General features: G+C 43.9%; 1 long non-coding RNA gene across 1 annotated transcript; it reads left to right on the top strand.

Moving 5' to 3' along the window:
• The first annotated feature begins 3340 nt into the window (after positions 1-3340).
• Positions 3341-10868, top strand: LOC121541263. The gene is made up of 5 exons (XR_005995734.2): positions 3341-3669; positions 9715-9813; positions 9899-9976; positions 10243-10296; positions 10416-10868. It is a non-coding gene; the product is annotated as an uncharacterized LOC121541263 (long non-coding RNA).
• The last annotated feature ends 598 nt before the right edge of the window (positions 10869-11466 follow it).

Below are 11466 nucleotides of genomic sequence, written 5' to 3'. Positions count from 1 at the left end.
TTTCTATGTTTTGTTTTCTATGTTTTTGGTTCTATATCGTGTTGATCTATGTTGGCCAGGGTGGTTCCCAATCAGAGACGGCTGTAGCTCGTTGTCTCTGATTGGGAGTCATACTTAGGTAGCCGTTAGGCATTCATTCATTGTGGTTTCTTGTTTCCAGTTGGTTTGTGTTAGACCGTGAACTGTCACCTTATCGTTTGTTTATTTTGTCGTATACTCGCTAATAAAGAGTATGTTTGCCTGCAACGCTGCGCCTTGGTCCTCCTCTCTTCCTGACGATCGTGACAGGACCAAGCTAGTAATTACCATTTTACCATGTGATTTCAATGTAAACACCAGATAAATAGCCAACTGTAAAATATGATTTTCTTATAAGTGAAATATATGTTCTTATAAGTAAAATACATCTTCTGATAAAGATTCTACATCTACTACTGTAGATGTCGCTGTGAGTGTACTTGTTTCATGTACACTACATTCTCTCTTTATCTTCTGCTGATGCGCATCAGTGAGCAAAACAGTATATTCTCACAATTCCAATGGCACTGGGACCAGGGCTTCCTCCTGAGCAAATGTCTCCTCACATTTCTGTTGTTGTGGGCTGTGTCACCCCTCCCCAGTGGAGCTCTCACTAGCATCACCAAACTCACTTCACTTTGCGTCTACTGAACTGACTGTAGCACGTCCGTTACTGACCAAGTCATTAATGTATAGCAAATGTCAAGTGATAGAGAATAAGGCATTTGACAACTTCTCTTTTAGCTTTTAAGAGCAAGAATGTCTCTAGTTTGTTGATGTTGAAGTCAGTCAACACATTATGCTGTGATGTTCTACATTTAGTTTACATTGTTTTGCATAGTTTCATTTTTGAGATTGAGAATATTTGATCATAATATTCCCCCCAGGTACCGAGCAGAGCAGCAGCACAAGGGTGAGTGGTACTGGAGCACTGCTCTGTCTGTCTGTCTGTCTGTCTGTCTGTCGACAATACATGGATTCAGGTGTTAACTTAAAAAGTGATTGGCTTGTCCATCATTGTGAATGTTTTCTATATTGGTTAAGTGAGAAGATCAGCTGTTGTAGAGGTGGACACTAGCTCCCTCTGTAGTGTTGACACAGTCCCCATCAACACCAGGCTAAGAAACCCTTCTGTTAGAAGAACCTATGAGAGGGCTACTGAAGAAGGAGAAGCTGAGCAGCTCAGTTCCTACAGCTCCCCCTGAAGGAGGGGCATCAGGAGGAGGAGAGGAGGAGGAAGGGGACTGGGGGGACTACAGGGTCAGGAATGATTTAGGCTCACTGAGACAGAGCTGGAGCTATCTCTTGTCCTCTTCCCTGAATTGTCTCTGCTGTCCTCGTGGCCTCCACTGCACTTCTCAGACACAAGGGAGGGAGGGGAAGAGCAGAACAGACCACCCTCAGACAGTCAGCTTTCAGACCCGGAGACTGTGGTGTGAGGGAGGGAGGGAGGGAGGGAGGGGACATGCTGTGGATAAACGGGTTATGAATTAGCCTGTGTACAAGTCTGTTTAGCAATGACACAGACTACAAGGAGTGGAATGTTAGCTAAACAGGCTGGTACCCAGGCTAGTGGAATGTTAGCTAAACAGGCTGGTACCCAGGCTAGTGGAATGTTAGCTAAACAGGCTGGTACCCAGGCTATTGGAATGTTAGCTAAACAGGCTGGTACCCAGGCTAGTGGAATTTTAGCTAAACAGGCTGGTACCCAGGCTAGTTACGAATGTCTGTTTGGCCTTATTTAGTCAGCTGACTTACAGTGCAGTGCCTTCTACTGCCCCATGATATTTACCTGACGTATATTAATATACTTAAATGCAAAATATGAACAGTTACCTATCGTTTATTTGTGTTTTGTGCTGTTGTTCTGCTGATTATTTTGCTGGGAGAAAATATGTTAACGTATTGATAACCTACAGTGTAAAGTGTAAATAAAATGATATTGTCATTGGAATACAATGTTTGCCACAACAATGTCATCTCTGACAAGAATCCAGTGGAGGAATGAATTACTCTCTCTCTGGGTGAAGAGATACTGTGGAGCATTAAATGGATGATAATTGCCTGGGTATGTGGTGGCCATTTATCTTCAGTCTCCTTTGTTCGGTTGTTAGTATTCACTGCATACGCCTTCAAATAAAAAAGGAGGATGACCTCTCTGCCCCTCTCTCTGCCCCCCCCTCTCTCTCTCTCTCTCTCTCTCTCTGTCTCTCTCTCTCTGCCTCTCTCTCTCTCTGTCTCTCTCTCTCTGCCTCTCTCTCTCTCTGTCTCTCTCTCTCTCTCCCTCTCTCTCTCTCTCTCTCTCTCTGCCTCTCTCTCTCTCTCTCTCTCTCTCTCTCTCTCTCTGTCTCTCTCTCTCTCTCTCTGCCTCTCTCTCTCTCTGCCCCTCTCTCTCTCTCTCTGCCTCTCTCTCTCTCTGCCCCTCTCTCTCTCTCTCTGCCTCTCTCTATGTCTCTCTCTCTCTCTCTCTCTCTCTGCCTCTCTCTCTCTCTGCCTCTCTCTCTCTCTCTGTCTCTCTCTCTCGCCTCTCTCTCTCTCTGCCTCTCTCTCTCTCTCTCTCTCTCTGCCTCTCTCTCTCTCTCTCTCTCTCTCCCTCTACCTCTACCTCTACCTCTACCTCTACCTCTACCTCTACCTCTCTCTCTCTACCTCTCTCTCTGCCTCTCTCTCTCTCTCTCTCTCTGCCTCTCTCTCTCTCTCTCTGCCTCTCTCTCTGCCTCTCTCTCTCTCTCTCTCTCTCTCTCTCTCTCTCTCTGCCTCTCTCTCTCTCTGCCTCTCTCTCTCTGCCTCTCTCTCTCTCTCTCTCTCTCTTTCTGTGTGTCTCTCTCTGCGTCTCTCTCTCTCTCTCTCTGCCTCCCCCTCTCTCTCTCTCTCTCTCTCTCTCTCTCTGCCTCTCTCTCTCTCTCTGCCTCTCTCTCTGCCCCTCTCTCTGCCCTCTCTCTCTCTCTCTCTCTCTCTCTCTCTCTGCCTCTCTCGCTCTCTCTGCCTCTCTCTCTCTCTGCCTCTCTCTCTCTCTGCCTCTCTCTCTCTCTCTCTCTACCTCTCTCTTTCTGTGTGTCTCTCTCTGCGTCTCTCTCTCTCTCTCTGCCTCCCCCTCTCTCTCCCTCTCTCTCTCTCTCTCTCTCTCTCTGCCTCTCTCTCTCTCTGCCTCTCTCTCTCTCTCTCTGCCTCTGCATCTCTCTCTCTCTGCCTCTCTCTCTCTCTCTCTCTGCCTCTCTCTCTCTCTCTCTGCCTCTCGCTCTCGCTCTCGCTCTCGCTCTCGCTCTCTCTCATACAAACACATACCTTGATGTGATTGGTCCACACCGGCACATCTGATCCTCACAGAGAATAATATATTTGTCACATGTCATTTACTGAATGAGAAATAAAGAGGTGAGGACTGAGAGTAATCACTCTAACAGAGAGAGGAACAAGTGAGCCATAGAGAACAGACAGAGAGGGGAGGAGAGAGAGGGAGAGAGAAGAGAACTCTTAGCCACCCCACTTAACCATCCTCAGGCGTGTCGCTTAGCAGTTCTGCATCTCGTTGTTATCAGAGAGTACAAGTAGGCTACAGATTGTCAAAGAAAGCACTGTCTTTGTACTATTCTCCACATCCCACTGTAACTCTTAAATTCCCCGGGGCTGGACTTCATACAGAACAGCAAGGTAAGCTTCCTTTGCATTGCTTTGTTGCAGTATTGTAAAGCTTGAGGTTTGCTATTTACAGCATCTCTACAGAAAAGTGATTTGTCATTGTATTTTTAACATCTTACAGCCGCCCACATCACTGGATAGTGGAGTTGTTTTACACTATGACTGTTGTCAGGTGATGCATCATAGCCTAAGGCAGGAGGAAGTAAGAAATAATGGATTACATTTTTGCATTTAATGTAATACTTTAAAAAAGTTTTTAGTCAGTCAGTGGGTTCATTAAGCCCATGAGATTTCAGGTTCTTCCAAACTGCCATGAGGTCATAAAGCCCCTCTAGGTTAGACATTGGCTTTGTCCCAAATGACACCCTATTCCCTATGACCAGAGCCCTATCTACCCTGTTCAAAAGTAGTGCAATACTTAGGGAATAGAAGTGTCATTTGGGACATAACCATTGCCATTCTAGGACCAGGAATGTGACACCTCACTCAAAATGGTTTGTTCAGTCGATTGATAGTCATTGGGTGGACAGTGGATTTCACAGCATCCACTGGGAGTCATACAAACCACAACAGTGCAGAATATATAATTACACATTTTCAAAGTGAATGTTAAAACCATTTTAGAGGGATGCCAATCAGGTGAGGCTTATTGTTCCCTTACCTTCCATCATTTAACTAACCCTATACATCAGGTGTGGACAGGGACAACAATGTATCCACACCAGCCCACATCACAGAGGAACAGTTATAGTGGTGAGTTGTGTCTCCAGACAGAGGAACAGTTATAGTGGTGAGTTGTATCTCCAGACAGAGGAACAATTATAGTGGTGAGTTGTATCTCCAGACAGAGGAACAGTTATAGTGGTGAGTTGTGTCTCCAGACACAACTGTTCCTCTGTCTGGAGACACAACTCACCACTATAACTGTTCCTCTGTCTGGAGATGCAACTCACCACTATAACTGTTCCTCTGTCTGGAGATACAACTCACCACTATAACTGTGCCCCTGTCTGGAGACACAACTCACCACTATAACTGTTCCTCTGTCTGGAGATACAACTCACCACTATAACTGTGCCTCTGTCTGGAGATACAACTCACCACTATAACTGTTCCTCTGTCTGAAGATACAACTCACCACTATAACTGTTCCTCTGTCTGGAGATACAACTCACCACTATAACTGTTCCTCTGTCTGGAGATACAACTCACCACTATAACTGTTCCTCTGTCTGGAGATACAACTCACCACTATAACTGTTCCTCTGTCTGGAGATACAACTCACCACTATAACTGTTCCTCTGTCTGGAGATACAACTCACCACTATAACTGCTCCTCTGTCTGGAGATGCAACTCACCACTATAACTGTTCCTCTGTCTGGAGATACAACTCACCACTATAACTGTGCCCCTGTCTGGAGACACAACTCACCACTATAACTGTTCCTCTGTCTGGAGATACAACTCACCACTATAACTGTTCCTCTGTCTGGAGATACAACTCACCACTATAACTGTTCCTCTGTCTGAAGATACAACTCACCACTATAACTGTTCCTCTGTCTGGAGATACAACTCACCACTATAACTGTTCCTCTGTCTGGAGATACAACTCACCACTATAACTGTGCCTCTGTCTGGAGATACAACTCACCACTATAACTGTTCCTCTGTCTGGAGATACAACTCACCACTATAACTGTGCCTCTGTCTGGAGATACAACTCACCACTATAACTGCTCCTCTGTCTGGAGATACAACTCACCACTATAACTGTGCCTCTGTCTGGAGATACAACTCACCACTATAACTGTTCCTCTGTCTGGAGATACAACTCACCACTATAACTGTTCCTCTGTCTGGAGATACAACTCACCACTATAACTGTTCCTCTGCTCTAGCCATTTTATTAGCCTCCCTGTTGTGCTGTCTGTCTGTCTGTCTGTCTGTCTGTCTGTCTGTCTGTCTGTCTGTCTGTCTGTCTGTCTGTCTGTCTCAGCATCTTCTCTGCTGTTACTCTGTGCTTTTTCTTGTTCTGTATGTCCGTCTATCAGTCTGCCTGTCTGATTAAGCCTTATACGTTATAAAAGCCAAACTAAGGAGTAAGGCTATATTGTAAATTAGTGCCTGTCATGTGTTCCCCTGAATGACCTAAGTGCCACTATTACAAAGCTCCAGACTAACATTTCCCCCTGGTGTTACTGGCGCCACTATCTTTTACAGTTGGGGGCACCAGCCCATGATTTGGTCGGACCCAAACCAAGAGTAATCATCTTATGTAATTCATAATGCTTTATTTAAAAAGTATAATAAATAGACAGTGGTGCGATGTTTTTCCACTCCTCAGTTGTCCAGTGTTGGTGATCGCATGCCCACTGTAGCCGCTTGTTCTTGTTTTTAGCTGGTAGGAGTGGAACCCGGTGTGGCCGTCTGCTGCAATAGCCCATCCGTGACAAGGACCGATGAGTTGTGCGTTCCGAGATGCCGTTCTGCACACCACTGTTGTACTGCACCGTTATGTGTCTGTTTGTGGCCCGCCTGTTAGCTTGCACGATTCTTGCCATTCTCCTTCGACCTCTCATCAACGAGCTGTTTTCGCCAACAGGACTGCCGCTGACTGGATGTTTTTTGTTTGTCGCTCCATTCTCGGTAAACCCTAGATACTGTTGTGTGTGAAAAGCCCAGGAGGGCGGCCGTTTCTGAGATACTGGATCCGGCACCTGGCACCGACGATCATACCAGATCAAAGTCGCTTAGGTCACTTGTTTTGCCCATTCTAACGTTCAATCAAACAGTTACTGAATGCTTTTTGAATGACTACCCCATCTCTGTACCCCCTTACATACAGATAATTGTAAGGTCCCTCAATCGAGTAGTGAAATTCAAGCACAGATTCAACCACGAAGACCAGGGAGGTTTTTCAATGACTTGCAAAGAAGGTCACTGATTGGTAGATGTGTAAAAAATGTAAATAGCAGACACTGAATATCCCTTTGAGCATGGTGAAGTTATTCATTACACTTTGGATGGTGTGTCAATACACCCAGTCACTACACAGATACAGGCCACCTTTCTAACTCAGTTACCGGAGAGGAATGAAAATGCTCAGGGATTTCACCATGAAGCCAATGGTGATTTTAAAACAGTTACATAGTTTAATGGTTGTGATATGAGAAAAACTGAGGATGGATCAACAACATTGTAGTTACTTCACAATACTAACCTAAATGACAGAGTGAAAAGAAGGAAGCCTCTACAGAATACAAAAAAAATATTTAAAAAAGGCACTTAAGTAATACTACAAAACATGTGGCAAAGGAATTAACTTTATGTACTAAATACAAAGCGTTATGTTTGGGGCAAATCCAACACAACACATCACTGAGTCCCACTCTTCATATTTTCAAGCATGGTGGTGGCTGCATCATGTTATGGGTATGCTTGTCATCGGCAAGGACAAGGGAGTTCTTTTAGGATAAAAATAAAAGGAATAGAGGTAAGCACAGGCAAAATCCTAGAGGAAAACCTGGTTCAGTCAGCTTTCGAACAGACACTGGGAAACAAATGTACCTTTCAGCAGGACAATAACCTAAAACACAAGGCCAAATCTACACTGGAGTTGCCTACAAAGACGACATTGAATGTTCCTGAGTGGCCGAGTTACAGGTTTGACTTAAATCGGCTTGAAAATCTATGGCAAGACTTGTAAATGGCTGTCTAGCAATGATCAACAATCAACTTGACAGAGCTTGAAGAATTTAAAAAAGAATAATGTGCAAATATTGTACAATCCAGGTGTGCAAAGCTCTTAGAGACGTACCCAAAAAGACTCACAGCTGTAATCGGCGCCAAAGGTGCTTCTACAAAGTATTGACTCATGGGTGTGAATACTTATGTAAATGAGATGTTTCTGCATTTCATTTTCAATACATTTGCAAACATTTCTAAAAACATGTTTTCTTCACTTTGTCATCATAGTGTGTGTAGATGGGTGAGATATATATTTATATTTTTTTATCCATTTTGAATTCAGGCTGTAACAACAAAATGTGGAGTAAGTCAAGGGGTATGAATACTTTCTGAAGGCTCTGTACATTGTTCTAATGATTATGTTGAAATTACATTAATTTAACAACCTCTTAGTCAGGTTAAGTAAATGTATTTAAGTTGAAGTTTACAGTGCTGGTTGAAATTAGATGAAAATGGTACTGGTTGATTACTTTTTTCAAATCCAATGTATTTTCCACATTGAGTCCACATAATAATAAAATAATATGCCATTTAGCAGACACTTTTATCCAAAGCGACTTACAGTCATGCGTGCATACATTTTTTTTTTGTGTATACATCACACAATTGACAAATTATGTTGAAACAACATTGATTTAACCAGTGTGCCCAGTGGGGAGTGAGTGAATGAGTGACCGAGTGAGTGATTGAATGAGTGAGTGAATGACTGAGTGAGTAAATTATTGAGTGACTGACTAACTGAATGAGTGAGTGATTGAGTGAGTGATTGAGTAAGTGACTGAGTGAGTGACTGAGTGAGTGGGTAAGTGACTGACTGACTGAGTGAGTGGATGAGTGAGTGACTGAGTAAGTGTGTAAGTGCTTGAGTGAGTGATTGAGTAAAGTGAGTGAATGAGTGAGTGAGTGAGTGAGTGAGTGAGTGGTGAGTGAGTGAGTGAGTGAGTGAGTGAGTGAGTGAGTGAGTGAGTGAGTGAGTGAGTGACTGACTGACTGACTGACTGACTGACTGACTGACTGACTGACTGACTGACTGACTGACTGACTGACTGACTGACTGACTGACTGACTGACTGACTGACTGACTGACTGACTGACTGACTGTCTGTCTGTCTGTCTGTCTGTCTGTCTGTCTGTCTGTCTGTCTGTCTGTCTGTCTGTCTGTCTGTCTGTCTGTCTGTCTGTCTGTCTGTCTGTCTGTCTGTCTGTCTGTCTGTGTAGCAGAACACGTTCCCCAGGGCGGAATCTCTCAGACAGTTGGGTTCTTTCAGCTAGCCCACTAGGCTCCAGCCCACATGTTGTTGCCTTGGTGATGCTTTCTGTACTGTCATTCTAGCTTTAGCTCCTGCATGTCATGGTGGTGTGTATTTTGGGCAATACTTGGGCTATATTCTTTTCAGGGATGAAAAGCAAGGCTGTATGATGTTATTTTTCTTCAAAAGTATGAGATAACATGTTTTCATCTTTGATGCCTTTCAGAGCTCTCCTCAAAGCTAGAATCAGAATACACGCACACACACAACTGCACAGAGAGAGAGCGAGAGAGAGAGAGAACCCACTAGCTTTTAGAGTGGTGCATGACATGTCAAACCCTTAGCTGGAGAGGTACAGTATGTATGACTCACTGTTTGTCTTCTCTTAAATAGCAGCACCATTTGCTTCTGGCTTCCTCTTCAACACATCATACATAAAACCTGATGGGAGCCAGACAGGAAAGTCATTCAAACACATACACATGCATGTGTGAGGGGTTAGAGAGGTGTGTGGCGTAGAAGTGGATATTATGACATCTAGTCTGTACTGCAATCTATATGTATCCATAGCTCTGTATCTGTAATTCTAGTTCCTATTCAAGGTCAATGTACTCCTCCCTATACGAGAGTCATCAGACATCTACATTAATAGTATACATCTGCCAGTGAAAAACTGTCTATGGGCTGTAACTGTGCTGGGATAAGTTTCCTTGACTTTGCACCACTTGTTTTGATTTATACAAGGTCACTCTGACAGTCTCAGTAATACACTTACGCCCATTAAGGCCTCCAAATTAGTAGGCTATTTCAGAACAGGTCTATTGCAATTGAGCTTTTCAGACCAAGTCTATTGCAATTGAACTTTTCAGACCAAGTCTATTGCAATTGAGCTTTTCAGACCAAGTCTATTGCAATTGAGTAAGCTCCATGACAAAACTAACAATGTACTATGTTCATTTTCTGCTTGGGACCGCAGAGAGCACCTGATCCGAGAGAAGCCTCATTCTGCGCCCTGACTGACCTGGTGTCCTGTTTCCTGTTGATTTATTTCCCAGAGGTAGAACAGTCATCGGTGGATAGAGATTGACGTTGAACTACAGACCGTAGATAACCTGGGGCTGGAATAGACTACTATGGAGTCAGCACAGAATAAAGTTAGTGGACTTTTTTGTTTTTGTGGGAATTGGTGACATCATCCTGTCTGAACGATTTCTTTCCTTTTCGCTGTTTCCCACGTAGGCTCAACCAACTTCTCCTAATAAACAGACAGTGAAGAACAGGTCCAAGTCAACAGATGAGATTCAACAAGCCAAAAAGGTAGACAACATTATACCATCAGCCAGTCTGCTCATGTCATGTGTATCCAAAAGCATCTTCATCCATCGCATTGTTTCACAGCTGGGAGTGCCCCTTGCTGGTGTGTTTAAACCACCTGAGCTGCAGGTCTTCCTTTCATTACAACACGTGGAATGTTATGTCAGAGAGAGAGGAGAGCGAGAGATGGCTGTCAAACTACTATTTGTCAGATAGATAACTTTGGGCTGGTTTCCTTTGTTGGTATGCTAATGTAAGTCTTTCTCCAGGCTTTTCATACGACACAGAAATCGTTGCCAGGGAAGCCGGAGACTGAGAATAAGGTGGATATAACACAATTTACATTTTTCCTCTTCCGAGCCAGAGACCACATGACCTTTCCATTGTCTAATCACATTCACTGCCGATACTGCTAAAATATCTTATTCTCCACATCTGCCAGGAACCCCCAGAGAGTCCATCCTCATCAGAAGAACTGAAATGAAGGGGCAGACAGTGCCAGGCAGAGAGTCGTCTGCAGTTTGTATTCTCATAACGATAAAAAACTCTGTCCATTTTTTGTAAACGTCTTATGAATGTGGTTGTTTACTAAATAAGAAAAAGTGTCAAATGTATTGCTTGGGAGGATATAATTAGAGTTCCAAGAATGAATAGAGACTTACTCTACCAAACACAGGCACTTAACAGAAAGCATTCGTTGTAATTAAATTGAGTGGAAAACATATGTGCATGTGTCAGTTGGGATCTGTGTGAGCATGCAGTATAGTGGATCTAACACATTTGTTATGTACTTTCTCCTAAAACACTTTTTTTTTGGAACTGATGTCAGAATTAATGTCTGTATACCACTTTGAAAATGTGAACCAATTGAACCTGTAAATAAACCTTGTGTATGTCAAAAAACAAAGTTATTTCAATCCTAATACCACAGACATAGGCGGGAGGCAGACCGTCAGGGTTTACAGTTCTTTAATAGCCTTCTTTTCTATCTTCTTAGTATCAAAATGCGTTTGTTTACAGGATAAAAGCAACAGAACAACAACACAAGGCTAGACTTGGGCACACTCACACCACATACATGTTAGAGGTCACAGCCTCAGCAGTATCATCGTAGCAGGCCACGTCTGGAGAGGGAGGAGAGGGAGGAGAAAGCTTCATCAGTAACGTTGTCATACTGGAAACCATTGGTAGGCACTCACACATCATTTGGCTCTTCATCCCAAGCAGGGTCACACTCATCCTGTCCCCTCTCCCCAGCGGTAGTAGTGGTGTGGCTGAGCACAGCTTGTGGCACCTGTCCTCTCCCGTGGCTGACTTCCTGTCCTCTCCCGTGGCTGACTTCCTGTCCTCTCCCGTGGCTGACTTCAATCTCCTGAACAACGTCGTTAGCCCCAATGCTCCTGGCGTGGGGGCGTGGCTTAGGTCCCTGATTAACACTCATTCCCACAACGGGACAAAGGCTAAAAAGGAGCGGTGGCGATTTTAGCATGTAA

Source organism: Coregonus clupeaformis, unplaced genomic scaffold (genome assembly GCF_020615455.1).
Source record: "Coregonus clupeaformis isolate EN_2021a unplaced genomic scaffold, ASM2061545v1 scaf0785, whole genome shotgun sequence".
NCBI lineage: Eukaryota > Metazoa > Chordata > Actinopteri > Salmoniformes > Salmonidae > Coregonus > Coregonus clupeaformis.
Note: the sequence above shows the minus strand (reverse complement) of the source record. Positions and strands in the feature narration are given on the sequence as shown.